The sequence below is a fragment of the Cyclopterus lumpus genome, chromosome 22, assembly GCF_009769545.1.
Source record: "Cyclopterus lumpus isolate fCycLum1 chromosome 22, fCycLum1.pri, whole genome shotgun sequence".
In the NCBI taxonomy this organism is placed as follows: Eukaryota; Metazoa; Chordata; class Actinopteri; order Perciformes; family Cyclopteridae; genus Cyclopterus; species Cyclopterus lumpus.
This window is the reverse complement of record NC_046987.1, coordinates 250,517-277,833: the sequence shown is the minus strand read 5'-3', so window position 1 is coordinate 277,833 and position 27,317 is coordinate 250,517. Positions and strand designations below refer to the sequence as shown.

Genomic DNA, 27,317 nt, shown 5'->3' with positions numbered 1-27,317 from the left:
CCAAAACACTAGTGAAAAAAAGAGCCGAAAAACTAACAAAAAACATCAATAGAGCATTCCTCGTTAGTATAGTGGACAGTATCTCCGCTTGTCACGCGGAAGACCAGGGTTCGATTCCCTGACGGGGAGTTTTGTACTAGCATCTTGAGGGAATAAGAGTACAAATTCCCAGTGATGTCACTAAACAGCAGGATGAAATGACTGACAATATTATTAGTCAATCATTTTCAGCAGTTATCCTTATTATCAAGTTGACAAAAATGTCCACCTAGGCGAATTTTATTGTGTGGGGTTAGCAAGAACAAACAGTGTTTCCGCCCAGTTTCGAACTGGGGACCTTTCGCGTGTTAGGCGAACGTGATAAACACTACACTACAGGAATTACAATAGATGACGCATGCATTTGCCTGGCTTAATGCAACATTTACACAAATGCAAACATTTCTAATGCCAAATAACGTGATTTCAAACTTGATTCAGTCAAAGCGGCTTTGTCATTGAGTGACATTAAATGTGTAATAAACGTAAAAGCTCTCTTGTATAACTTTGCGAATTCCCTGCGAACGCCGAAAAACTAGCCAAAAAACTAGCCAAAACACTAGTGAAAAAAAGAGCCGAAAAACTAACAAAAAACATCAATGGAGCATTCCTCGTTAGTATAGTGGACAGTATCTCCGCTTGTCACGCAGAAGACCAGTGTTCGATTCCCTGACGGGGAGTTTTGTACTAGCATCTTGAGGTAATAAGAGTACAAATTCCCAGTGATGTCACTAAACAGCAGGATGAAATGACTGACAATATTATTAGTCAATCATTTTCAGCAGTTATCCTTATTATCAAGTTGACAAAAATGTCCACCTAGGCGAATTTTATTGTGTGGGATTAGCAAGAACAAACAGTGTTTCCACCCAGTTTCGAACTGGGGACCTTTCGCGTGTTAGGCGAACGTGATAACCACTACACTACGGAAACTACAGAAGATGAAGCATGCATTTGCCTGGCTTAATGCAACATTTACACAAATGCAAACATTTCTGATGCCAAATAACGTGATTTCAAACTGGATTCAGTCAAAGCGGCTTTGTCATTGAGTGACATTAAATGTGTAATAAACGTAAAAGCTCTCTTGTATAACTTTGCGAATTCCCTGCGAACGCCGAAAAACTAGCCAAAAAACTAGCCAAAACACTAGTGAAAAAAAGAGCCGAAAAACTAACAAAAAACATCAATATGGCAGTCCTCGTTAGTATAGTTGACAGTATCTCCGCTTGTCACGCGGAAGACCAGGGTTCGATTCCCTGACGGGGAGTTTTGTACTAGCATCTTGAGGGAAAAAGAGTAAAAATTCCCAGTGATGTCGCTAAACAGCAGGATGAAATGACTGACAATATTATTAGTCAATCATTTTCAGCAGTTATCCTTATTATCAAGTTGACAAAAATGTCCACCTAGGCAAATTTTATTGTGTGGGCTAAGCAAGAACAAACAGTGTTTCCACCCAGTTTCGAACTGGGGACCTTTCGCGTGTTAGGCGAACGTGATAACCACTACATTACAGGAATTAGCATCTTGAGGGAATAAGAGTAAAAATTCCCAGTGATGTCACTAAACAGCAGGATGAAATGACTGACGTCTCTAAGTTGTATAAAAGTAATTAATCTGAATTAAAAGACTAGTTTGTCCAAATGGCCCTTTTGGACTTATCAGGATTCATAGGACACTCGGACTAACCATTCTGGCGCTCTAATGTAGTCGGATTGGCCCTTTTTGACCCTTGCTTCCTATGGTTTATCTGCCTATACATAGTCAAAATGCACTTTAATTCTATGGGAAAACTGTAAAGGCCACTTGAAATTCATACCCATGACTCTTTGTAATAAGGTTGAATTACTGTGAAAAGCTCAGCAGGCTAGGCCCTTGCTTTCTATGGTTTATCTGCTTATAGATATTCAAAATGCACTAAATCACTACGGGAGAACTATAAGTGCCAGCAACTTGAAATTCGTACCCATGACTCCTTGTGATAAGTTTGAATTACTGTGACTCAGCAGCCTAGGCCCTTGCTTTCTATAGTTTATGAAGATGTAGTAAACATGATCTTTAACCTTAACAGAAAAAACTTATGTTGCATATTTACTTTTCTTAAGTACTGTTTAGGTTGAGCTGTCCAGGTGGCAGCAGCCAATCAGAAGCCTCTTCTTTGTGCTTATTTAATTTCTTCTTTTGAACTACAGTCTGTCCTTTCTCATCCCTGCAAGAGGTAAGTCACAACTTATTTCTCTCCCCTAATTTAATGTAAATGTGATGAAATGTCATAATTATTATTACTGCATAATAAATTATTAGTGTGAGATATGTCAAAGGTTTTAACAAATTTAGCATGTGCTTTAGGCCAAATGTCAAGCATGCTTCTCCTCCTTAGACATGAGAAGCATGTCTGGCCTCCAGCACATGTTCTCCTGTCTGTAAATTAACTTTTAAATCGATGTAATGACATGTACTAACTAAATTAGTTAAAACCTTCGACATATCTCACACTAATAATTTATTATGCAGAAATAATAATAATGATGACATTTCATCATCCTCAGACATGAGAAGCATGTCTAAGGAGGAGAAGCATGCTTTTACACATGTGCTTTGAGGTCAGCCATGTTTCTCCTCCTCAGACATGAGAAGCATGCTTGATATTGGATGTGCTCATGTGACCTCAAGATCTCCCTCATAAGAAGCTTAATAATATATGTGTACATGTATATACAGTAATTGTACATTCTTTTTTGAAGTTGTATTGAAGTATTTTAGCAAGTATTTTATTTAAGTACTAATTGTTTGTGAATTTTTTTTGAAGTATATATAATTTTTGAAGTATTTTTCGAAGTACTATTTTTTTTTCAAGTATTTTTTGAAGTATTTTTTTTTAGAAGTTTTTTTCAAAGTACTATTTTTTTTCAAGTATTTTTTTCAATTATTATTTTTGAAGTGTCTTATATAAAATGTTAAATTGATTTATCTTTTTCCTTTGTTTTTTCTTTCAGAAATGACCAGAATTCGACTCATAAACGAGTGCCCACTATGCAAGCTCTTTTATTCGGCGATGCCCCGCCATCTACGGAGGGGGCATTTCGTAAAAAATAAAGAAGAGCGCAAGATACTTCTTGCTATGGCTAATGGCCGAATAAATATTAAGAGTGGCAGGTGCCCTGTAATGGGGTGCACTTACAAGAGTACCAGACTCGACAAGCATCTGAGGAAGGGCCACGGGGAGCTGGAGGAGGGCGAAAGGGAGGCAGCCATAAAGTCGGCGAGATATAATTAGGCGATGGCTAAGTTGAGGGCAACTGAGCAATCTGTTCCAATGGCAACATTGCTGGATGTTGAAAACCCGGAGGAGGATCAATACAACACCAGGGAAGAGGAAGTGGAGTCCTGCCAGGGAGAAGCCTGCATCAAACTTCAAAAGGCTCACTCACAGCTTGCCACCAGGCTAGAAAAAGTTGAGCTGGAGCTGGTGAGAGTGCTCCAGCTCAACCACAAACTGGTCAAGCAGTTGCACTGGCCCAATAAGGTGAGTGGGACTGGCTGGAAGATTAGAAGCATCATTCTGGTTGTTGTTGAGTTGTAGTGGATTTTATATACACTTGCACATGTAGATAAGAGAGGTTATGTTTTAAATTAATACATAATGAAAGTTATGATAATTAATTTGAGGAATATTCTGAGGAATGTATTATGAAGCATAAGAGAGGATCACTGTTTTATTATTCTGTTTGTTAATGACAAATGTAATGATTCATTGTATGATGCATGGGAATGAATGGATGTTTTATTGTTTAGACAGTAGTTAAAGGGATGCCGATTAAAACCTGAGATGTTGCTTTTATTCTGAAGGCAGGATAATAGGATTTTATTCTGAAGAGGAACTTCCTGTCCTTGACCGGAAGTGTGAGCTTTGACCCCCGCTAGCTTATCGATTTGAGGCATTCTTTGAAGTGGCCAATGGAACTAACCCTCAGGTGTGAACCTCATGTCTTATTCGCTGGTCAGCGTAGCATGCTGTGTCTCTGAAAGGTATTTACATGAATACCTCCACTAACCAATGGGAGCTTAGCTCAGTGAATGGACTGCGAATAAAACTAATTGTGAGACGTGAATTTGGTCTCTTACGTGGTGACGCCAGACAGAAACTGCTGGCTAAGACAGGAGACTGGAAGCGAAGCCATGTGAGCGCGTTCGGGCCTGGACCATGTATGTATACAGATGACTCTTGTTTGTTATGATTAAATAATGATTATTATATATCTCTGGCTTCTGAGCTTCTTCTTCCAAGTACAAGGTAGCTCGAGATTCTCTGAACTCTTACATTGTCTAAATAATAATTGTAATTATACCCTCTGTATTTCTGTTTTTCTTTTTTCTCAGCAGAAGCCAGGGGGGTAGGGCATAATGAAGAGGTGCCTTGTCGGGAGGAGGTGCCTGTTCAGGAGGAGGTGCCTGGTCCGGAGGAGGAGGTGCCTGGTCTGGAGGAGGAGGTGCCTGGTCCGAACGTGGAGGTGCCAGAGGCCTCTTGTGTAGTCGAGCCACCGGAGAACAGCAACCACGATTCCCAGGCTGGGACCATGGGAACACCGTACAAGGCCTATCGGGGCAGCGGAAAGGGTTACGGGATGAGGGATCTGCCCCTCCCCAAGTCTATTCGTAAGTAGGAAAAGTACATTCAGTGTGGTTTAGGATTCTATTTCAATGTCAAATTATGAACACATTATTTAGATTTTTACATCTCAGTTGCCTACTTGGACGAATATAGGAGCCACCAAGAGGGGTCTGCTCCCTCAAAAAAAAAGAAGGACAATGCCTTGTCTAAGACAAGCAGGGTAAAGTCCTTTCTTTTTTTTCTGGGGGCCGGCAAGAAGGACTTGGGGACATGGAGGTTCCTCGACAACCCTCAAGGAATCAGAGAGTAAGCCTTGTTTTCCCCTGCAAATGGAGCATTCATGACACAAAAGCCACCTCCGCCTCCACCTCCGTCTACAATTCCACCTCAACATCCGGGGTGGTAAGGCATCGTAAGGTCAGACGGGACAAGGCAGACGAAACCAGTGGCGAGGTGTCGTACCAGGAGTCGGGGGACTCTGACATTGAGAACGACATGTCAGATAGTGACGAGGACAAGGAACATATAAGTAAAGATAGGTTGTTGTTTAAATTACATGACAGTTGTGTGAAAACGGAACCTCTAATAATCAATGTGTTTTTGTTTGTGCTTCCTCAACAGACGCCCAAAAAACCCCGGTCCTGTATGGAAGCAGTTGTGTGTTTGAGCCCCCTTAATTTAAATTCACCGCCGAAAACCAAGGTCCAAGTCAACATCAGCACCAACATCCAGAGGTCGGCGAAAGCGAGCGTTGAACGGGCGAGAGTGACAAGGGCCAGAATGAGAGAGAGAGAGCTCAAGAGAGGGAAAGAGCAAGACAAATAACTTTACACACACACACACACACATTGTTAATTGTTCATAATTGTTTAGATAGTGTGTTTTAATAGAGTTTGATTTGTTTGTGTTCTATAAATATTAAGTGTTAATAATTGTTCTGTGTTTTAATAATATTTGTTTGTGTTGAATGTATTTTTTTCAACCATCAATCACTGTCCTCCTGCTTATTCACACAAATAAGGCATTTAGACATTTTCTTACAAGTTAATTGATTTGCACATTGGGATAATATGATAACCAATGTTAATGGGCTGGAATGGCCCTTTCTGACTTAAAAGCTACATTATGACACTTTGACTAAAGATTTTAGCGCACTAATGTACTCGGTACGGCCATTTTTAACTTATAAGGATTCATAGGCCACTCGGACTAACCGTTTTGGTGCACTAATGTACTCGGAAAGGCCCTTAATATCCTTATAAGTCAAAAAGGGCCTTTCAGAGTACATTTGTGCACCAAAACAGTTATGCAAAGTGTCCTACAGGTTGGCACACAGCCAATTTCCTGTTCTGAAGGGTTTTGAGGGGATTTAACCCCATGACCTGTTACTAGGCTCTGTCGATAGTGTCTGTGCAAAGTCTAGAGTCTGTGGGGCCAAGTATGGAGAAATGATGGCACGTGTTGCATTTGCCAAAAAGCCAAATAAGGCCTTAAAGGCCCAATTTGACATTTGACCCTGCTTTTGGGGCCCTTAACTTGCTGCGATTGCTCCCAAACTCCGGGGTATCTATAGGCACATGCCCCTCTTGCTATAAGAATAGGATCCACGTCTCTAAGTGGTTTTAAAGTAATTAATATGAATTAAAAGACTGGTTTTCGGGGGAGGGGCATAATGTTGTGTAGGTTCATTTAAGACACAAATAAAGGACTTTTTTTTACTGGAAAACTAATTTTTGAGGACAGCAGAGGACTCCCTACAAGGACTCCTTGGTTTTAACTAGCTAGCATGCTGCTACAGGAAGTTAGCTTTCTAGAGGGTCTACAGACTTGTCCGTTTAGTATGTTGTTCAAGGCATCCAGGACAATGTTGCCATCAAGTTTCAAGCAGTTTGGGCCTTTTCCTGAGGACTAGTAAACCTTTGAAGGATAGAAATCTGGGTTTTTCAACCCCCTCCCACGGCGAGATGCTAAGGGCTAGAGAGTCACAGACAATATGGTTGTGGCCCATTTGGGAGTGCCTACAACCCGGAGAAGAAAGCTAAGCTCTGGCATGTTCAGAACAAAAACAGCTTTATTCAGCCCCAACTCTTAACATGGTCTCAGGGTTGTTCCTGAGATTGAGACAGCCAATTAACTCTTGGGGGTTTTTGAGGGGATTTCACCCCATGGCCTCATTGTAGGCCCTTTCTAGGCTGTCTGTGCAACATCTGGAGTCTCTGGGACTAAAAACGGGGCATTGGCCTAAATATCCTTATAAGTCAAAAAGGGCCTTTCCGAGTACATTAGTGCACCAAAACGGTTATGCCGAGTGTCCTACAGGTTGGCACACAGCCAATTTTCTGTTCTGAAGGGTTTTAACCCCATGACCTGTTACTAGGCTCTGTCCAGAGTGTCTGTGCAAAGTCTAGAGTCTGTGGGACCAAGTATGGAGAAATGATGGCACGTGTTGCACTTGCCAAAAAGCCCAATAAGGCCTTGAAGGCCCAATTTGACATTTGACCCTGCTTTTGGGGCCCTTAACTTGCTGCGATTGCTCCCAAACTTCGGGGTATTTATAGGCACATGCCCCTCTTGATATAGGAAAATGCAAACAGTGTTCAGCCAGATTGACGAAGCGATCAGGGGAGACAGAGTTGCTGAGACATATAGGTCTGTTAGAAAACGTCTGGTTTACGACTGTACACCGATTGAGATGCAACCTGGTGTGTATATTCCCATGTGTTGACCAAAATCCGCCAGCCCCCCGTCTTCTAAAAGGAGAAATGCCCAGTAGGTTATATTTGTTGTCTGTTTTTAACTGATACAGAAATCATAAATGTTGGTTATACTGTAAAATCATGTTTTTTTTAAATCATGTTTCTTTTTTAAATCTCATTACATACAATGAAGACAACCATCGAGTGGGCCATTGTTACTGCTAGCCATCATCCAATCTGTGATGCTGATGACGAGGGGGCAGACAGTTCAGCAGAGGCGTCTGGACGTGTTCCACAGACAGCAGGAGTGTTGTACATATACATAACTGGGGTTAAAATCAGCTGCAATCCCCAGACCACCTGACTGTTATCCCCGGTATTCCTAGACGGGGTTAAAATCAGTGTGTTACATTTGTTGAACACGTCATATCTGCTTACAAGAAATGGATCTGTAATGGTTGTCAGATTGCTCTTCCCAGTCAGGACCAGCATTCCTGCATAGAGCCGTTGCAGGAGACGTTCTACGGGGTGTATTTTGATCAGCTGATGCAGAGGCTGTGGCTAGAGAATTTCATACTAGCCATTCACACCTATCTGTTCCTAAATGGTCTTCAAGCCTCCAACGAGCATGTCCACAGAGTTGCTGAGATGATCACCCACGAGCTGAAAGCAGCAGTGATTGATGAAATTCACAACATGTACGATCGAATGAGTGGCGATGATACACACAACATGGACATGCTGCGATTGAATAGATTTCAAATCTGTGACCTTTTATAGCGTGAATGTTTTTTCTTTTCCTTTTTTTATTATTACCTGGTTTTAAGTAAATTCAAGTCAGTTTATTTTGTAATATAGTGTAGCGCTTTAACAGGACATTCAAGACGCGCATGTGGAGATATTTAACGTCTGTTAATTCATGCCGCTATGTGGTTCAGGATCTTAAAGCCTTTAACAACTCTCATCATAGATCTATAAAGATGGCACCAGTAAATAAAAACAATGAAAAGATAGTATTCAACACGCTGTACAAGCTGAAGCCTGAGAGTTTTAAATTTAACAAGGGTGATACGGTGAAGGGTTATAAGCAAATCTTCACAGATGAGCATTTCACAATATCAAAGTGCATAACTAGAGACCCTCCTGTTTATAAATTAACTGACACAGGAACTGGTGAATGGTACCTTTTATGAGAGGGAGTTACAAAAAGTATATCAAATAGAAAAGATATTGTCAAGGTTAAAAAAAATTTTTTTTAAAACTTGTTCTGGTGAAGTGGCTGGGTTGGTCTGAGAAGTTTAACATATGGATACCGTAAAAAGACGTAGTGGACGTGTGACGCTTGATAAAAAGATGCAGGCATATGACCGGACCATTCCCATCTAAACAGACCTCTGGAGGGACCCGTGTCATGGACAAAAACGGCTTTTATGTTACGCTGCCTAGCAACGCATCACATGCTGTATATCCTAATAAGATATGGCATTACAGGACCAAACTAGCAAAAGCTAGAGTTCTGAACGAGCCATATGAGGTAGGCCTGATAGAAATCCAGTATCCAAAAGTATGGGATCGTTTTACAGCCTCTGATGCCAGTGTAATAGTGTATTATACTAAAACGCAGGTTACTGCAACAATAGTGTTGGCCGTGGGTTTTTATGGGTCTATACAGGGCATCGTTAGCAAGTTTAATACACAAATCTGAGCCCACAACAAGTTAGCACAACATTTTCAGGTTATGATCTATAACAGTGTTAAAAAACGTGTTTACTTCACGGGGGTGGTAGAGGGAGTCACCATGACATTTAAAGGACAATTGGCTGAAATGTTTGGATTTAAAATGTTGCTGATGAGCAGAGACGTATACCCACTCTGACTTATGACAAGCCACACTACACGTCGCTCTCCAAAAACGTTATTGACGATATAGAAATAGCTTTAAAAGACGATCAAAATCAGTATATACCGTTTTTATAAGGAAAAGTGGTTGTAAAGCTACACTTTAGACCAATAAGACAGTTTATCTAAATATTGGTGGATGATTGGGCACACTCCGTATGTTCGCGACCATGGTAGATGTCATATTATATGAATCAGGCAAGCGGTGATCTTCCAGGTTTTATTGGTGCAAGTACCCAGTATGGAAATGGAATAGGAGGCATGTTTCGCAGTCTGTTCAGAATGGCCATACCCCTTTTAAGAAGAGCATTTAGTATAGCGAAACCGCATTTAAAAACAGCAGCCCATAGTATAATGGAGGATGTTGTATCTAATATTGCTAAAAACACTGTCAGCTAGACAGGAGGGGAATGGCATGCTTGTACGTACCCCCAGGGGTTTGAAAAGACCCGTCTACTAGGGGGCGTAACCGGTCAGTTGCTAGGAAACGTAAAACCACTAGTAAAGCCAGAAAGCCTGTCAAAAAGAAGTCGGGAGCCAAGAGGCAGATAAAACAAGCTCGTTCTTCGGCTAACGACATATTTTAAAAAGAAAAAATGGCAAAGAAAAAAAGGATAGACCGGTGGTACAAAACTATGGCGCTTATTCATATTCAATCTGCAGAGAGTGTGAAGACTGAGCTGGATCTGTTTACAGTTCCATACACACAAACATCCATCGAGAGATCTACATTTCTCGAAATCCTCCCCTGTATTGGCTATAACCGATACGGGGCCCCTGGAGTTCGACATATCATCCAGCGGCGAGGACTATCTGGACCTGAACGATACATATCTGTTGATGAGGGTGAAGATAACCAAGGCAGATGGGACCGACGCCGATGTAGGTTTCATAAATTATCCAGGTTGCACAATATTCTCGCAGGTGGATATTATGGTAGGGGACAGACTCATCACAATCCTCAAACACCTACCCATACCGTGGAATAATAGTGTGTCTGATCAACTACGGAAAAGACACCTTGGATACACAGTTCAGTACGGGGCTGTTTAGTAAAGACACTGGGTCGCATATGAATTCGATCAGCCTTGAGAAGGCGATGAAATTACGAGTTAGCCGCCAACGGCGTCTCCACGGACCACCACAGTGTGAGGAGTCATAGTCTTACTAACCTGAGACAGATAGCCCCGACGTCTCAAATAATGAAATATTTTGTAAGGATTGTCCTGGGTCACCCGAGTAGACAGGTCTCAGTCTTCCAGGACCCCTTGCAGTTTGCATACAGGAAGGGTGTAGGGGTAGACGATTCACTACTTTTTATCCTCCACAGTATTTATAGTCATCTTGAAACCACTGCCAAAGTCATTTTTTGACTTTAGTGCTTTTAATACACTCAAACCACACCTTTTAGCTAAAACAAACTTATGACTTTTAAACTGCACAATAAAACTACTGCTTGGTCTTGGATTGCCTTTTGTCTAGATGCGTCTAGTGCAGACCTGGGCATGTGGCCCTTTGGTTGATTCTGACTGGCCCGTCTGAGGTTGATTGGAAATTACAAAATAAACATTTTCTAATTTCACCTCTTGCATGGACTAATGCTGCAGTGCTTTTATTTTGAAGTGTTTTATTCACGTAATGACGCAAAACGTAAATCAAATACGTGCGCATGATTGAATCAAGTGTACGAGCAGGGACAACGACAGGGAGGAGCAATCTTTTCCCGGAGGTAGTTGCATGCATGGACACGCTGGGCCTAAAATGGGACAGACTGGTAGGTGTCACAACGGACTGCTGTCCAAGTCTGACCGGGAAAAATGTCGGACTTTGGAAACGTATGCAAGATAAAGTGACTGAAATCGACCAAATTAGAAATTGTTATTTTTGCATTGTATTATACATCAGCATGTGGTGTGCAAGTCAGTGCTAAAAAGTAACCATGTTATTGATGTTGTAACTAACTTAATTTTATCAGGGCACAGGGCATTGAATCACAACCAGTTTATTTCACTTTTGGAGGAGCATGAGACTGAACATAGTGACATTACACCACAGATGGCTCAGCCTGGGCAAAATGCTAAACAGATTATGGGCGCTGAAAGCAGAGATTCAAGAGTTCTGCAAGAAGAAAGTCAAGAACATCCCAGGGCTCGATTTTTCATTTGCTGTGGATGTGACTGCACTGATGAATGAACTGAACACCAAACTGCAATGCAAGGGCCTTTTTGTTCATGAAATGCAGCCTGGTGAAGGCTTTCATGAGAAAGTTGCAGTTTCTCTCAAGCCAACTGGACAGCAACAATCTCACTCGCATGAAAACCCTGAAAGAAGTCACATCAGCTGATCACCTCCGCAGGTACTCATCCAAGCTAGGAGCACTGCATGGTGAGTTTAAGGCGATTTGAAGATCTCAGAATGATCGAGGATGAAATGCACATGATTTCCTCTCCCTTTACCTGCAGTGTGGGTAATGCACCCAGTGATGTTCAGCTGGAACTCATTGACCTGCAGTCTGATGTGGTACTGGCCAACCACTTCAAGTCAGTCACTGCTGGATTTTTACTCTTCTCTCAAGGAGGAGAACTTTCCAAACATAAGGAGACATGTTCAGAAGATATTCGTTCTCTTTGGCTCTACCTACACATGTGAACAAACACTCAGTAATGAAGTTTACAAAATCCAGGTATAGATCCTCTCTCACTGATGATCATCTGGCAGCTGTGCTTCGCATATCCACCTCAGACATTAAACCTGACTTTGATGCACTTGTGAAAGCCCAACAGAGACTAGATTTCTCTCACTGAGCAAGAAAAAAGAACTGAAACAAAATCTAATGAGGTGGTTAGACTAGAAATGCTGGCATGTACCAAATAGTAGTGAACTGGGTCATTTTCTTTGGAGGCCTTTTTCTCAAAATCACAGTTCAGTGACAATCTTTATATGTATCTTACTATTTGGAGTACAAAGACAATATTGTATATCGAACTCAAAATGTGTTTTGGGGTGAATGTGCCTGAAAATGATCACTAATATAATGAGTCACAAATGGTAAAAACTTTCATAGTTTGTTTTGGTGTTTTATTGAATAAATAACAATTTTTTTGAAGGCAACCTCGTTTTTTTCATTGCTTAATCATAACATACAGTACTCTTACCAGCTTGTCAAAACAATACTATATACACACACACACACACTGCTTTTATAAAGAAATATAATTAATATTATGCAGAATTGAGTTCAGCCTTTTGGCCTGGCCCTCCACAATATAATAATTGCCTACCCCTGGTCTAGTGTGTCAGGCTTGATAATAATAAAAAAAACTTGACACTTAACTAAATCTGGAGCACAACAGGGAACCGTTTTATCCACCTTTTTATTCTCACGTTATACAGCTGACTCCTGTAACATCCAAAAGTTCTCGGATGACACTGCTCTGGTTGGTCTACCTACCCCGAGGCAATAACATGGCCTATAAAACGGGAGGTCGAATCATTTGTCAGCTGGTGTAGTGAATTTCGTTAAATAAATGTTGGAAAGACCAAAGAACTAGTTATTGATTTTAGAAGGAGGTCTCTCCCCAGTGATAATTGCAGTAAATTGTAGTCATAAATATCTTGGGGTCCATCTAGACAGTAAATTGAACTGGAAAAAGAACACTGATGTTGTATTTTAAAAACAGTCCGTCAAGATTTTTCTTGAGGAAGCTTAGATCCTTTGATATCAGCAGAAAGCTTCATGTATTTTTATCAGGGGATCTTCGCTAGTGTCCTCTTATATGCTGTGTTTTTAAATGGACCCAGAAGTTGATTCAGTGTTCTACTGAACGACTCAGGTCTTTTGTTCCAGCAGCAGTTCGATGTTTTAATGAACACCTTTAGTTTTTTTTGGGATTTAGCATCTTTCTGATGGTCATGTTTTAAAGTGGCATCTTCTGGTTTTGTTTGTTCCTTGTAGTGAGTTTCTTTTTCTGTTGTGCTCTGGACTGTCTATTGTTGTCTGCATGAATTGTTGGTGGAAAATGAGTTTCCCCACTGGGGATTAATAAAGTTTTCTAATCTAATAACCTAAGCGGTTGGGGCCCATGGGTGCAAAACTGAAAGTTCGACACTGCTCATGACCAAATTATTTTTGGCCCGATGAAGGTCTAACGTGACCAAAATGTTGCCAACAATGTTCAGTTCTATTTATTTGTGAAAAAGAAAGTGGTGTAATTGCCATTGGCTCCCTTTTTCTTTGAGGGCGCGTCACAGGCTCGACCTGGTCTGAAGCTAGGTGCCGTAGCCTGGAGTGAAGCTGCTAAGGAACCAGGTGCCTCGGATGGAGGCCACCAACGTCTGGAGACCCACACCAGGCCAGCCTCCCTGCATGTAGCAGTTCTGTACTCTAGTTGTGTAGTATTAATTCAGTCACATTTGAGCTTGTATTGGCTCCAACCAACCGTTTTAGGCAGACAGCTCCAGCAGCTTCGTGACACGGAGATAGTTTACTGGTAACGTAACACACACACTAGATTTCTCACGGCACACTTTGTGGCAACAAGCTCCCGGGACACAAAGATAAATATTCCAGATAGTATCAATAGGAGGTGTTGACCTCCTGGATATAAGGTTTCAGGCTTCTGTTACCACTTCTCTCACAAGCGCAGGAAAGGGCAGAATCTAGTGCGGCAGACCACTATCCTCCCCAAAAACCGGATACAACACCCCCATGCACAAGGCCAAACGCTAGAATACCTCTTGATGTGAGAAAGGAAGACATTGATCACTTCCCAACATGGGAAACCAGGCAGAGATGCAAGCACTGCACAGGCAATTGTCACATTTTTGAGGGCAGAGACTCAGGAGCAGAGGAATACACAGGAGTCAAGGTGAACTGAAACCAGTCACATGAGGAGCTCAGGCTGGAAGGCACCGTAACACAAGGGAATACAAAAACAATCTGGCCCAGAACAAGGAGTAGACACAGACTAAATACACAGGGGAACGAGACACAGGTGGAAACAATGAGGGCGGGGCTTGCAATACACACAGGAAGCACATTGGGTGTTACAGCAATCACTTCTCACATGTCTACTGTGGGAAATGTAAAGTTAATCTTCGCCTGAACAACATAATTAGTTATTGTTTCTAAAATAAATATTGTTGTGATCAATAAATGTACCAATATGCCTGAAAAAAATATATGTAAATGACATTTTCTCATTTCTTTTTACTAAAGATCAAATAAACCCTTTAGTATCCGAAAATCTGAATATTATTAGATGTCAGGCTTCTGTAGAGTTGTAATGTTTTTTTATATATGCTTGCACATGTAAATAGGAAAGTCCATGTTTTAAATTAATACATAAGAAAGATATGATAATCAATAAGGGATATTATGAAGAATATTCTGAAGGAATGTGTTTGGGAAACATGGGAGAAAAGTCACTGTCACTGTATAAGTATGTTACTGTAAAGGTGTAATCACTGAATAAGTATTATTGTAACTGTATGCTGATTGTTTTATGTTTTATAGTTATCATAACTATAAAGATGACTCAGGTATGAATGGAATGTATTGATCCAAGGAGGCGTAGTCAAAGTAGTGGTCTCCCTAAGAGACTGGAAGAGTGGCATTTATTTTGAAGGAGCCCATCTTACTGTTTAGGGCCGTAAGGGAAGAGATAAGGGAAGTAGCATTGTGGTTTATTGCTTCGAGAAGTCCGCCTCTTTGTACTGATAGGCAAATAGCATGCTGTGTAGTTGAGGTATATGCATGCATACCTGATACTAACCAATGGAGAAGCTTTATGCTCAGTGTATGGATTGTACTTAACCTTTCGAAACTCTGTAAGGCGTGGCATTTGTCCTCTCGCGTGAAGGCGGTAGACAGTTAACTATTTTAACAGATTTTGATTAATATAAATCGTTATTATAGCCTGTGGACCCAACGACACGTGAGCGCGCCCGGCTGGGACAGAAATATATGCTTATGATCCTTATTCTTTTATTAAATACTTTATATTTTAAATTACTGGTCTCAGGACGTCTCTCAAAGCGCGGGAAGCTCAGAATTTCGGTTGAACTTAACACTTCACAGGGTTAAGAAAGGGAAATACAATACAATTTTATATATATATATATATATATATATATATATATATTTCTCATTAGTCCACAAATACACAAAATACAGTCAATGCCTAGTTAACGGCGACAGATTAGCAACTCACGGTACCGTGGAAAAAGGTGACTTTAATACACTCAGCAGCGTGATGAAGTTGCACTCCCACGATGAAATCCCACGGTGAGAAGAACGGGTCACGGCACCAATGTACCAGTTGTGTACTCTCTCTTGAGGAAGACAGCTCCAGAAGATTCGTGACACGTAGATAGTTTACTGTTAACGTAACAGACACACACATTAGCTTTCTCTTGGCCCACCTCGTGGCAACAAGCTTTTAAATAGGGCCATTGGCTCCCTTTTCTTTGAGCGTGTCACGGGCTCGACCTGGTCTGCAGCTAGGTGCCGTAGGCGGGAGTGAAGCTGCTAAGGTTGTAAAAGTGTATTTCAAAGATTGGTAGCCCGGTGTATCTAATAATGGTCAAGCAACTTCTAAATTCAAGATGTTTTATTCACAGATAAAGTGTCGGCGCTGCAATTGCAAGAGCAGGTGAGAGGTCCGTTCAACTCGCAGGTTGAAGTGGAACTCTGACACCAAACACGGAAAACTGTCTTTTTTACACAAGGATACCATGAGTTTTGCTTTCCAATCACCTGCAGCTTAAATGATCCTGTTTAGATCCCTAGTATGGAGGACAGAAAATGACTTAAGTATGAATAAATAAATGCATGAATAAATACAGGAATAAATAAATAAATGCTTAAATAAATGTTTAAATAAATAAATAAATACAGGAATAAATAAATATAAGTTGATACCTAAACAGGACATCATTAAATAAATCTATTTCTACATTTCTTCATTTATTTATGCCTGTATTTATGTGTCCTTGTATGCAAATGAGCTGGGGGGGTCCGAACCTCATTGTTAAACACGATTGGTGAAGTATTGGAGCAAGACAGAAGCAATCGATCCCTAGCACATGGCCCCTGTAGACCAACCAAGTCATGAAGCTGTCTAGGCTAGCAGCACTCATGGCTTCGACCCGGCGGCCGCTGGCAGACTTGCTGCGGGATGCGGCTGAGCAGCTTGTGAACTGTAAGTTTCTGTTTAAACGTTTAACGTTAGGCAGCATAACAACAGCAATTGTTTAGCTACCTTTTAAATACTGTTGGTCAAGGTGCCAACATACTAACGTTATATTAAGCTGAACTTGGGAGCCATGTGGTGTTCACTGCTTTTTTATTTTTTTGCAGCACCAAGAATCGCAAACAACCCAAGTTCCCCTCCAGGGCCTCACAACATAACACCCAGGCACCCAGTGGATGGTAGGTTTCTGCAGGGAACATGTTTCCATGCTAAATCCCTTGTGTAGACTAAATAACTATCGCAGTGATGAGTGATTTATTTATTCATGCTGTGCGTCATGTGTGATAGGATTCAGTTGGCCAACACGTTTCTTCTGCAACGTCATTATTCTCTTGTACTGATTTATAGTTTATGCTCGATCTTCACTTGATTCTAGCCGAGGTTTCAAGACTGTTTGGTCGGTACAATGGAGGAAGGACGACGACAAGGAGGCGAACGGTTGCTGCTCCTGCACAAGTTCAAGTCTTTGCATGTTGAGTTTCATAGAAATGAACTGACCTTAATTGCTGCCTAAAAAGGGAACCAATTTAAAACATGTTTTACAATGCAAAAACCTCAAGTATGGTTCTTTAAAATAACAATGCCCTGATTTAATTAAAGTTTCATTATTAGAATTGAATGTCTCATTTTCCTTTCTGCTGTTTCATTGTGCTTTCTATTCTCTTGTTTGTTTTGGAACAAGTGTTAACTGATAGTATAAAATCAATCTGTCAGATGGTCTTGGAGAAGATAAAGTGGCCAACAGAAGATGAGGACGAAGACAGTGATGTCTCTTTGGAGGATACATGTCGGATCACAGGATTCCTTCGCACATTATTGAGAACGGTAAATTAACTCACACAGATCTTCAAAAGTAGCTACGTCAAGGGCAGTTAACCATCGCCTGAACCCCGTTGATAGGTCCCTTACCAACTCCACGTATGTCTGACCTGTTTTCCTCTCCAAGGTCTTAAAACGCTGGCGATAGGCCTCCGGCACCAGCTCATACACCTTCAGCACCGCAGCTTTTATCTTAGCACAGCTAGAGCTGTCCTCCAGACTCAAAGAGGTGTACGCTTCCTGTGTTTTCCCTGAAAGGACACACTGAAGCATAAGCGCACAGTCCGCATCGGGCCAATCCCTAGCCTTCGCTACACGTTCAAACAACAAGAAGAAAGTGTCCGGATCCCTTTCATTAAACGGTGGCAACCAACGCAAATTACTACCATCAAAGCGATACCCCGCAGGCCGGGGCCCCTGCGCTTCACCGGACAACTTGCCATCCTCGATCAGAGACAAACGATATCTCTCCAGCTCTATCTTTGCAGTCTCTAACCCTTGTCGGCTTTTCTCCATCTCCTGGCGGCTTCTCTCCATCTCTAACTGCTTTTTAACTTCCAATTCATGTCTACTCTTATCATGCCCCATCTGCAGCAGCAAAATCTCCTTCTGCTGCTCAAACGTCAGTCCATGAGTTTGAAAAGACCCAGCAGCAGGCATGGACAAAAACTCCTGTTTACCCGCAGCCATAATCCCCACCTCGATTAATTTAGCCTTTTTAATGTTCTCCTTGACGCGCTTATCTCCCTCAACCACCACAGAATAATGCTCTGCAACCCGGAGCAACTGCTCTTTTGTGCACGCGTCCAGGGACTCCTGAGACGGCGCGTCAATGAACGCCTCAGCCTCTGACATGTTGGCTATCTACCACGACCATCGGACCAGACAGACACCACAAAGTGTACCCTCGTGCGCAACGAGGAATAATCCTCACCTCGGTTTGGAGTCTCCCCGCTATCTAGAGAGCAACCCAGCTAACTAAGCTAAACCCTAATCTTCATGCAGCTACTTGTGGTGGGTATTTATGCACTGAAGACCGCTGGTGTAGCAGAGCGACTAGCAAGCTAGCAACTCTCCTGAAACCACGGACATGCTCCCAAGCAAGCTTCAACCACATTCACCACAGCACTACACCCAGCCCAACGAACCCAAAGGGAACGTCGCTACAGTCTACCCGGGGCAACTCCGCACCACATTGATAGCATTACGCACAGAGCACTCTGCAGAGTCCACTGAACCCGTCGCAGCACAAACCCAACGACGATCCTCCTCCAAGACCGGATACGAAAAAACCGAAAAATAAATATGCCCGTCACTTACCCGTAGCTCTATCCCCCAAACCGCTGTCCTTTCCATTGAATGACTACCCACGCCTCGCTAAGTATACCAGCGGCACAAATGACAACAGAACGACGGAGCGCGCTCCAAACAAACTTTTTCCCAAGCACACGCACATCCACTACACCTCCGCACACACAACGCCGGTCACGGTGAAAAACCACCACAAAACACGGGAAAAAAGCTGGACGAGCCCCCAATTTGTCATGACCCGGCTCTTAGGCCATAACAAATGCCACAGACAACAGCTTGGGGATACTTAAAAAAGGTTTATTGAAAGCATAAAGAAACGTTTACCTGTATGACGTGTGGCAGTCAGTAACATCAGTGGTGTCCATGTGCGTGCGTGCGTGAATGATGGTGTGTAGATGTTGCGGTGCAACCTAAGTGTAACCCAAAGACCAAGAGGTGAACGATCGCAACGGTCTAGTACGCTCCAATAGAACCGCCCCCTGAGCAACACTAGTGCCGGCCTCTTATGCCGTTGTCAATCCCGGCCCAGGTGCGCTGCATCATGCCATCTGTCCCGCACACCTGCCGTGATCAGGAGCCGTCACAATAGAAACTTGTAATAGTTCCCCAAAGGTTAGCTTGGGGACAGACCCAGGCGCGCTTTAAAAGTGATCAGCAAAATCTTAAAATCAATTCTAAAACTAACAGGGAGCCAGTGGAGAGAGGCCAGGACTGGAGTCATGTGAAGCCGTCTGTTAGAAGCCAGAACTGGAGTCATGTGAAGCCGTCTGTTAGAGGCCAGGACTGGAGTCATGTGAAGCCGTCTGTTAGAACCAGTCTGAAGCCGAGCTGCTGCATTCTGGACTAGTTGGAGGCGGGAGATGGATTTATGATTTATGAGTTGCAGTAGTCGAGTCGAGAGAAAATGAGTGCATGAATGACTTTTTCCAGATCTGAGCGTGATCTGGAAAAAGTGGGTTTGATTTTTGACATTATTCTTAATTGAAAGAAGCAGGACTAGACAATTTTTTCTGTGACTCAAAATTTAATTGAGAGTCAAACATTACACCCACATTTCTGGCAACAGGTTTTAAATAAGCAGCCAGGGGACCAAGTTGACTCTTGATGAGACTGGTGTTATTGTTTGGGGAACTGAATAATATGACTTCTGATTTGAGTTATTGAGCTGAAAAAAATGTTGAGCCATCCAGCAGTTAACGTCAGAGCGACAATCTAAGACAGCAGCCAGGCTCTCTGGGTCACCAGGTCTCAGCGGAAGGTATATCTGTGTGTCGTCTGCATAGCAATGAAAAGATACGTTGTGTCGCTGGAGGATTTGGCCGAGTCGAAGCATGTAGATAGAAAATAAAAGTGGACCTAAAATTGAACCTTGTGGTACACCACAGGTAATGTGAGTCATGGAAGACGAGTGATTACCTGTGGTGACGATCTTAATAATAAAACCAGCCAAGTGCAGTGTCCTTGATGCCAACCCAGGTTTTGAGGCGATCGATTAAAATGGCGTAATCTATAGTATCAAAAGCTGCACTAAGGTCTAAAAGAATTAAAACGGAGCTCTCCTCCCTGTCTGCTGCTATAGGGAGGTCATTAGTTACCTTGAGGGCAGTTTCTGTGCTATGAAGTGCTCTAAAACCTGACTGAAATTTCTAAAATATATTATTATGATTCATAAAAGCTAGGAGTTGTGTTAAAACCACTTTTTCTAAAACTTTTGATAAAAATGGAAGTTTTGAAATTGGCCTAAAATTGGAAACAACAGAAGGATCAAGCTTAGGTTTCTTTAAAAGAGGTTGTACGATTGCATTTTTAAAAATCGATGGGAAAGTACCACTTGCTAAGGAGCTATTTATAATTAATAAAATACTGGGCCCTACAGTGCCAATAACCTATTTGAGAAATTTAGTAGGAATAAAATCAAGGCTGCATGTGGCTGATTTCATGTGTGATATAAGTTGGGATAAAAAGGGCAATGATACAGGCTGAAAATGACAAATAGTTTTGAATGTCCCTACTGGTATGTAAAACTTGGGTTGGGGGGGTAATTTGTTGACTTATTTCATTTACCTTATTATTACAATAATGTAAAAACTTCTCACACATTTCTTGTGAGGCATCAATAAAATGACAGGGGGAGGGGTTTATGACCTTGTCTATGACCTTGAATAAGACTCTGGGGTTTGAATGATTGTTTAGAATTAAATTGGAGAAGAAAGAGGTTTTTGATTCTTTAACTGCCTTTTGATAGTTATTCATTCCTCTTTCCAAATATTATAAAATATGTGGAGGGCAGTTTTTTCCATTTTCTTTCCATTCTCCTGCAGTCTCTCTTAAGTTCTTTGGTGGATTCATTTAGCGTTCAGGTGACAGTCTTCACTGAAGGCGTGGGTTCGAATCCCACTTCTGACAGAAAGTGTTTATTACCGGTTGAAAGCCGGTATGATGATAATAATATGATGTTGGGAAATATATAATAAAACAACAACAACAATTGTTGGACATATATATTTATTTTTTTGTCATATTATATTAAGAATCTTGGATCTTGTGTTGTAATTATTGCACCACCATATGATATCTATGATCATTTCCACAGAATTTAGTCTTTTGTAAGTCAGGATGGCCGAGCGGTCTAAGGCGCTGCGTTCAGGTCGCAGTCTCCACTGGAGGCGTGGTTCGAATCACAACTTCTGACAGAAAGTGTTTATTACCGGTTGAAAGCCGGTATAATGATAATAATATGATGTTGGGAAATATATAATAAAACAACAACAACAATTGAACTTATATTATTTTGTCGTTATATTATATTATATTAAGAATTAACGATCTTGTGTTGTTATTATTGCACCACTACGATGATTTCCACAGTACTTAGGCTTTTGAAAGTCAGGATGAACGAGCAGTCTAAGGTGCTGCGTTCAGGTCGCAGTCTCCACTGGAGGCGTGGGTTCGAATCCCACTTCTGTCAGAAAGTGTTTATAACATAATAATTTATTATTATAATAAAACAACAACAACAATTGTTGGAATTATATTATTTTGTCGTTGTAATTATTGCACCACCATATGATATCTACGATGATTTCCACAGAATTTAGGCTTTTGTAAGTCAGGATGGCTGAGCGGTCTAAGGTTCAGGTCGCAGTCTCCACTGGATGAGTGGGTTCGAATCCCACTTCTGACAGAAAGTGTTTATTACCGGTTGAAAGCCGGTATGATGATAGTAATATGATGTTGGGAAAAAAATAATATAATATAACAACAACAACAATTGTTGGAATTATATTATTTTGTCGTTGTTATATTATATTATTATATTAAGAATTAACGATCTTGTGTTGTTATTATTGCACCACTGTATGATATCTACGATGATTTCCACAGAATTTAGGCTTTTGTAAGTCAGGATGGCCGAGCGGTCTAAGGCGCTGCGTTCAGGTCGCAGTCTCCACTGGAGGCGTGGGTTCGAATCCCACTTCTGACAGAAAGTGTTTATTACCTTTTAAAAGCCGGTATGATGATAATAATATGATGTTGGGAAATATATAATAAAACAACAACAACAATTGTTGGAATTATATTATTTTGTCGTTATATTATATTATTATATTAAGAATTAACGATCTTGTGTTGTTATTATTGCACCACTGTATGATATCTACGATGATTTCCACAGAATTTAGGCTTTTGGAAGTCAGGATGGCCGAGCGGTCTAAGGCGCTGCGTTCAGGTCGCAGTCTCCACTGGAGGCGTGGGTTCGAATCCCACTTCTGACAGAAAGGGTTTATTACCGGTTAAAAGCTGGTATGATGATAGTAATATGATCTTGGGAAATATATAATATAACAACAACAACAATTGTTGGAATTATATTATTTTGTCGTTGTTATATTATATTATATTATTATATTAAGAATTTACGATCTTGTGTTGTAACTAGAAAGAGCATTTCCTGCTGAAAATGCGTTGGAATGCTAAAATCTGAAGAATGAAGCTGAAATATATAAAACAGTAACTGAAAAAAGCTGAACATTTGAAGCTTGAAGCTGAAATGTTAAAAGAAATAGCTGAAGATTGATGAAAACAGCTGAAAATGGCTTAAACTTGCTGAATATATCTGAAAATAGCGAATATATATGAAAATAGCTGAATATATATGAAAATAGCGGAATAGACGAATATATGAAAAAATACAGAAAAGTCAAACTACCTGCTGAAAAGTGTTGAAGCCCAAATGCATTTAACTGAATTGCTGAAAATCCTTGTTTAAATGTATAATTGGACAAATTGAAAGGAAAACTGCATCATCTAAATAATCCAAGAGATGAATTACAATCCAAGAAAGGAGAGAGACAGACAGACAGACAGAGGAATGAGAATACCTGTGTGTGACTCTTGGGGCTTTTATTTTGAAGGGAAGACAGAAAGACAGACAGACAGAGGAATGAGAATACCTGTGTGTGACTCTTGGGGCTTTTATTTTGAAAGGGAAGACAGACAGACAGACGAATGAGAATACCTATGTGTGACTCTTGGGGCTTTTATTTTGAAAGGGAAGACAGACAGACGAATGAGAATACCTATGTGTGACTCTTGGGGCTTTTATTTTGAAAGGGAAGACAGACAGACGAATGAGAATACCTGTGTGTGACTCTTGGGGCTTTTATTTTGAAAGGGAAGACAGACAGACAGACATACAGACAGAGGAATGAGAATACGTGTGTGACTCTTGGGGCTTTTATTTTGAAAGGGAAGACAGACAGACAGACAGAGGAATGAGAATACCTGTGTGTGACTCTTGGGGCTTTTATTTTGAAATGGAAGACAGAAAGACAGACAGCCTGTAGCTGCTCTGTGTGTGTGTGTTTGTGTGTGTTATAAGGTTTTAAAAGTTTAACATTTTCTCCATTGTGATCCCATTTAAAAAAAAACTATAAAAAGATTTATAATATGAAGATTTGAAAAGTTGAAAAGTTGAAAAGTCATAGCGCTTAATTCCCGAAGGAGTTGAATTTTTTAATATTTGAACGGTTTCTAGAGCTGAAAATATGAAGGACTAGATACAGTTCAAAATACGTACGGAAGAAATAGAATAATAATAATAACTAGAAAGAGCATTTCCTGCTGAAAATGCGTTGGAATGCTAAAATCTGAAGAATGAAGCTGAAATATATAAAACAGTAACTGAAAAAAGCTGAACATTTGAAGCTTGAAGCTGAAATGTTAAAAGAAATAGCTGAAGATTGATGAAAACAGCTGAAAATGGCTTAAACTTGCTGAATATATCTGAAAATAGCAAATATATATGAAAATAGCTGAATATATATGAAAATAGCGGAATAGACGAATATATGAAAAAATACAGAAAAGTCAAACTACCTGCTGAAAAGTGTTGAAGCCCAAATGCATTTAACTGAATTGCTGAAAATCCTTGTTTAAATGTATAATTGGACGAATTGAAAGGAAAACTGCATCATCTAAATAATCCAAGAGATGAATTACAATCCAAGAAAGGAGAGAGAGAGACAGACAGACAGACAGACAGACAGAGGAATAAGAATACCTGTGTGTGACTCTTGGGGCTTTTATTTTGAAAGGGAAGACAGACAGACAGACGAATGAGAATACCTATGTGTGACTCTTGGGGCTTTTATTTTGAAAGGGAAGACAGACAGACAGACGAATGAGAATACCTATGTGTGGCTCTTGGGGCTTTTATTTTGAAAGGGAAGACAGACAGACAGACGAATGAGAATACCTATGTGTGACTCTTGGGGCTTTTATTTTGAAAGGGAAGACAAAAAGACAGACAGACAGACAGAGGAATGAGAATACCTGTGTGTGACTCTTGGGGCTTTTATTTTGAAAGGGAAGACAGACAGACAGACGAATGAGAATACCTGTGTGTGACTCTTGGGGCTTTTATTTTGAAAGGGAAGACAGACAGACAGATGAATGAGAATACCTATGTGTGACTCTTGGGGCTTTTATTTTGAAAGGGAAGACAGAAAGACAGACAGACAGACAGACAGAGGAATGAGAATACCTGTGTGTGACTCTTGGGGCTTTTATTTTGAAAGGGAAGACAGACAGACAGACGAATGAGAATACCTGTGTGTGACTCTTGGGGCATTTATTTTGAAAGGGAAGACAGACAGACGAATGAGAATACCTGTGTGTGACTCTTGGGGCTTTTATTTTGAAAGGGAAGACAGACAGACAGATGAATGAGAATACCTATGTGTGACTCTTGGGGCTTTTATTTTGAAAGGGAAGACAGAAAGACAGACAGACAGACAGAGGAATGAGAATACCTGTGTGTGACTCTTGGGGCTTTTATTTTGAAAGGGAAGACAGACAGACAGACGAATGAGAATACCTGTGTGTGACTCTTGGGGCATTTATTTTGAAAGGGAAGACAGACAGAGAGACAGACAGACAGACGAATGAGAATACCTATGTGTGACTCTTGGGGCTTTTATTTTGAAAGGGAAGACAGACAGACAGACAGACGAATGAGAATACCTGTGTGTGACTCTTGGGGCTTTTATTTTGAAAGGAAAGACAGACAGACAGAGGAATGAGAATACCTGTGTGTGACTCTTGGGGCTTTTATTTTGAAAGGGAAGACAGAAAGACAGACAGCCTGTAGCTGCTCTGTGTGTGTGTTTGCGTGTGTCCTCTTAATGTAGCTAAAACCAGAATAAGTGTGAGACTGCTGTGATTAGCTGCACCTGTGTCATGAATGACACAGGTGCAGCTAATCACATGTCATGAGTGACACAGAGTTTTTGCTTTGAAGAATATCTTCATAGACTTCAGTTTATTTATTTATTTCGGAAAAAGCTTAATATCATATAGAACTTCAAAAGTAACCCCCCAATATAATTATATTTCCTGAGACACAAGACTCTTGCGAACCCATAAATGTTGCTTGTGGGTCTGTATGTTACACGATGTGTCTCTGGTCGCGATTTACAAATCAGGTGCCATCGTCTGTGAGAAGACGTTTTGGAGGGAAAGATATAATGGGGCTCTATGGGGCAGAGACTGGACTTGCTCCCTCGTTAAGCGTTCTCCTGACAAGTGTGGGAAACATCGTGGATTCTATCGACACATGTAAGGACCGGCACAAGAATCCCTACGTTTTTATCCATAAATGGTGTATAAAGAGTAAACGGTGTGGCCGTAGTGACAATTTACAAATCTTTTTTTCGTACGATCCTGAAGCTTCACTCCACTCTAGCGATGACGTCACAGCTCTAAGCTTCCACTCACACAATCATTGAAAACTCTCAAACGGGCTGAAAACACATCAAACTAAAACGGGGACAATAAAATAAGTATAAAAGTTATCAAAAGAAGCTAAATTATAAAGTTATAGCTAACGATTTTATCTACATTTCAAAAGTTAAATGGTGTCTCTAGCTGAAAGCATGCGGACATTGGAAGGTTTTAAAGTTGAAAAAGTTTAAGCGGATTTGAAGTTTTCCTCCATAGGAACCCATTCATTTTTTATTCCATATAAATATTCATTATTTGAAGATATGAAAATATAAAAAATATTTGAAAATATACAGTAATAGTTGAAGATTCTGTCAACATTTGAAAATTTAAATGGTGTCTTTAGCTGAAAGTATGAAGATGTTATAAGGTTTTAAAAGTTTAACATTTTTTCCATTGTGATCCCATTTTAAAAAAAATTATAAAAAGATTTATAATATGAAGATTTGAAAAGTTGAAAAGTCATAGCGCTTGATTCCCGAAGGAGTTGAATTTTTTAATATTTGAACGGTTTCTAGAGCTGAAAATATGAAGGACTAGATACAGTTCAAAATACGTACGGAAGAAATAGAATAATAATAATAAGTTGAAGAAAGCTTACAAGAACAATAGTTGGACTGCTGAAGCATTCCAACTAACTAGAAAGAGCATTTCCTGCTGAAAATGCGTTGGAATGCTAAAATCTGAAGAATGAAGCTGAAATATATAAAACAGTAACTGAAAAAAGCTGAACATTTGAAGCTTGAAGCTGAAATGTTAAAAGAAATAGCTGAAGATTGATGAAAACAGCTGAAAATGGCTTAAACTTGCTGAATATATCTGAAAATAGCGAATATATATGAAAATAGCTGAATATATATGAAAATAGCGGAATAGACGAATATATGAAAAAATACAGAAAAGTCAAACTACCTGCTGAAAAGTGTTGAAGCCCAAATGCATTTAACTGAATTGCTGAAAATCCTTGTTTAAATGTATAATTGGACAAATTGAAAGGAAAACTGCATCATCTAAATAATCCAAGAGATGAATTACAATCCAAGAAAGGAGAGAGACAGACAGACAGACAGAGGAATGAGAATACCTGTGTGTGACTCTTGGGGCTTTTATTTTTAAAAGGGAAGACAGAGAGAGAGAGAGAGACAGACAGACAGACAGAGGAATGAGAATACCTGTGTGTGACTCTTGGGGCTTTTATTTTGAAAGGGAAGACAGACAGACAGACGAATGAGAATACCTATGTGTGACTCTTGGGGCTTTTATTTTGAAAGGGAAGACAGACAGACGAATGAGAATACCTATGTGTGACTCTTGGGGCTTTTATTTTGAAAGGGAAGACAGACAGACGAATGAGAATACCTGTGTGTGACTCTTGGGGCTTTTATTTTGAAAGGGAAGACA

At 40.5% G+C, this 27,317-nt stretch overlaps 8 non-coding genes across 8 annotated transcripts; 5 read left to right on the top strand and 3 right to left on the bottom strand.

Annotated features, from left to right (window-relative positions):
• The first annotated feature begins 57 nt into the window (after positions 1 to 57).
• trnad-guc lies at positions 58 to 129 on the top strand. The gene has a single exon. It is a non-coding gene; the product is annotated as a tRNA-Asp (tRNA).
• Positions 130 to 309: 180 nt separating this feature from the next.
• trnav-aac lies at positions 310 to 382 on the bottom strand. The gene has a single exon. It is a non-coding gene; the product is annotated as a tRNA-Val (tRNA).
• A 265-nt stretch (positions 383 to 647) lies between these two features.
• Positions 648 to 719, top strand: trnad-guc. Its single transcript has one exon. It is a non-coding gene; the product is annotated as a tRNA-Asp (tRNA).
• A 180-nt stretch (positions 720 to 899) lies between these two features.
• On the bottom strand, positions 900 to 972 carry trnav-aac. Its single transcript has one exon. It is a non-coding gene; the product is annotated as a tRNA-Val (tRNA).
• A 265-nt stretch (positions 973 to 1,237) lies between these two features.
• trnad-guc lies at positions 1,238 to 1,309 on the top strand. The gene has a single exon. It is a non-coding gene; the product is annotated as a tRNA-Asp (tRNA).
• A 180-nt stretch (positions 1,310 to 1,489) lies between these two features.
• On the bottom strand, positions 1,490 to 1,562 carry trnav-aac. The gene has a single exon. It is a non-coding gene; the product is annotated as a tRNA-Val (tRNA).
• A 20,471-nt stretch (positions 1,563 to 22,033) lies between these two features.
• On the top strand, positions 22,034 to 22,116 carry trnal-cag. Its single transcript has one exon. It is a non-coding gene; the product is annotated as a tRNA-Leu (tRNA).
• A 209-nt stretch (positions 22,117 to 22,325) lies between these two features.
• trnal-cag lies at positions 22,326 to 22,408 on the top strand. The gene has a single exon. It is a non-coding gene; the product is annotated as a tRNA-Leu (tRNA).
• The last annotated feature ends 4,909 nt before the right edge of the window (positions 22,409 to 27,317 follow it).